Genomic DNA, 2,623 nt, shown 5'->3' with positions numbered 1-2,623 from the left:
GGGAATACATGTGATGATTAATGAAGTACTAACAATGTGGGAAGCGCTGAAAGTGGTTAGGTATGGGAATACATGTGATGATTAATGAAGAACTAGCAATGTGGATGTGCTACAGTGTTAACCGGGTACACCACGCACTCTCTAACTACTACTATGGCTATCAGGAAGAAAAAATATGACATTATTCAAAGTGAAATTTTGTGTTTCATCTTTTTCTTTGAAATTGAGCAGAATGTGTTAGGTACAGTTAGAGAATGCTCTAGGAGGTATGTCATGGAACAATGCAGAGTTCAGGTAAGTTACAGTGGTACTGAAATTAGAAGCAATTACACACAAACGCATACTAATAAAAGCTAGAAAATATATTCCATTCAGCATGCAATAGTATACACTGAGATATACAAGAATACATTCTGAACTGACATCATCTGAAGCTGCATTGTTTAGAAAGACGACTGTTTAAAAATATACTTTAAGACATAGTAACGATAAAGTTGACGAAATGCTGCATTTCTTTCGATGATATGAGAAAGAATTGAAAATTTCCTTGTGTATAAGCATAAAATCAATTTAAAAAATTGATTTTAGGTTGATGACAATGATAAACAGTTGCCTTTCTATAGTACCCATGCACAGTGAAAAACTCATGTACCTGTGGAAATCATGATTAGATTGAAGGAAAAATGAAACTTACCAATAAACATGTTGTTAAAAATAACTCGTTTCAAAAATCGCGAAAAAAATAAACCCGATGAAAATATCGCAAAATAAAACTGGATAAAAATATTGCATAAAAATATTGCATGTGTTAATCGGTTGCATGTCTCCAATCAGACCTGACTGATATATAATCTATATACTACCTCTGACCAAGTTTGGTGAATTCAACTTGAACTAGAGCTTTGTCACTGAATGTGACTTATACCCCCATACCACTTTGACGCAGGATAAAAAGTTGTTTAAAAGTTTCGGATGAATACAATTTGAATTAGAGTCCGGACAAAGTGGCGCCGTTGAAAATGCACTAATTGACCCTATGACCTAGTTCTTGACCCGACATGACCCATATTCGAACTTGACCTAGATATCAACTAGATGCAACTACTGACCAAGTTTGGTAAAGATCGGATGAATACAATTTGAATAAGAGTCCGGACAAAGTGGCGCTGTTGAAAATGGACTAATTGACCCTATGACCTAGTTTTTTACCTGGCATGACCCATATTCGAACTTGGCCTAGATATCAACTAGATGCAACTACTGACCAAGTTTGGTGAAGATAAGATTTATACAATTTGAATTAGAGTCCGGACAAAGTAAAATGCACTAATTGACCCTTTGACCTAGTTTTTGACCCAGCATGACCCATATTCGGACTTGACCTAGATATCAACTAGATGCAACTACTGACCAAGTTTGGTGAAGATCGGATGAATACAATTTGAATTAGAGTCCGAAAAAGTGGCGCCGTTGAAAATGCACTTATTGACCCTTTGACCTAGTTTTTGACCCGGCATGACCCATATTCGAACTTGGCCTATATATCAACTAGATGCAACTGCTGACCAAGTTTGGTGAAGATCGGATGAATACAATTTGAAATAGAGTCCGGACAAAGTGGCCCCTTTGAAAATGCACTTATTGACCCTATGACCTAGTTTTTGACCCGGCATGACCCATATTCGAACTTGGCCTAGATATCAACTAGATGCAACTGCTGACCAAGTTTGGTGAAGATCGGATGAATACAATTTGAATTAGAGTCCGGACAAAGTGATGCCTTCCGCCCGCCGCCCGCCGCCCGCCCGCCGCCCGCCCGCCCGCCAAGGGGTTTCACATAATACGTCCCGTATTTTATACGGGCGTATAAAAATGAAAACCAAAACAATAACATCACGTTTTTTAAGAAATTCAGTATAAAACTTTAAAAGTGCAAAATGGTAGTAAATTAACATGTAAAAACTTACACTTTCTCCAATTTAAGAATTGTTACCAATTTATAAATCCATACAGTTTGATAAAATTATGAGCATTTAACTTGAAAGCACAAGAGATGATGTGCTTTTGAATCGTTATGTTTCTATTTACATTGGAAACGTTCATTTAAAATTTTCCAAGATGTAAACAAACGGATAAGTCCGCCATATTTGTTGTGACGGAAATGTCTCTAAGGAGGTTTCGTCATTATACAGTTTCGTAATAGGAAAGTGAAGGTTTCGACAAAGTAATAAATTGTAGGATGATAATAACTGTAAACATATATTGTGGTGAATTTGTTTCCACATTTTAAATGCGTGTGTACACTTGTAAACGAGAGATGGATATTTATGTTACGTTAAATATTTACATATTAGTTGCTTTAACGTCATTTACAATGTAAACATTGTTTAACGATGTTAAATTTAACTTACCTGTGATGGTTTGACGTGAAATTTGAGCTTTGTTTTTATAAATCAACACAAAATGGAGGATAAAAAATTTCTCTAAGAAAATTCTATAAGTTTTAGACAGGTGTAGAGGTTTCTAACTTTCTTAGTAAAATTCGGCAACTCTTAGAAAAATCTAAGATATTAGAACGTTTCTTAGACAAAAACTAAGAAAATATTACAGTTATAGCAAAAAA

The 2,623-nt window shown here is 35.3% G+C and overlaps 1 long non-coding RNA gene across 1 annotated transcript; it reads right to left on the bottom strand.

Annotated features, from left to right (window-relative positions):
* Nucleotides 1-682: 682 nt before the first annotated feature.
* Nucleotides 683-1,791, bottom strand: LOC127847471 (uncharacterized). The gene is made up of 2 exons (XR_008033981.1): nt 1,499-1,791; nt 683-1,343 (listed from the first exon to the last, which is right to left on the bottom strand). It is a non-coding gene; the product is annotated as an uncharacterized LOC127847471 (long non-coding RNA).
* Between the last annotated feature and the right edge of the window lie 832 nt (nt 1,792-2,623).

This window comes from Dreissena polymorpha, chromosome 10, assembly GCF_020536995.1.
Source record: "Dreissena polymorpha isolate Duluth1 chromosome 10, UMN_Dpol_1.0, whole genome shotgun sequence".
Lineage (NCBI taxonomy): Eukaryota > Metazoa > Mollusca > Bivalvia > Myida > Dreissenidae > Dreissena > Dreissena polymorpha.
Note: the sequence above shows the minus strand (reverse complement) of the source record. Positions and strands in the feature narration are given on the sequence as shown.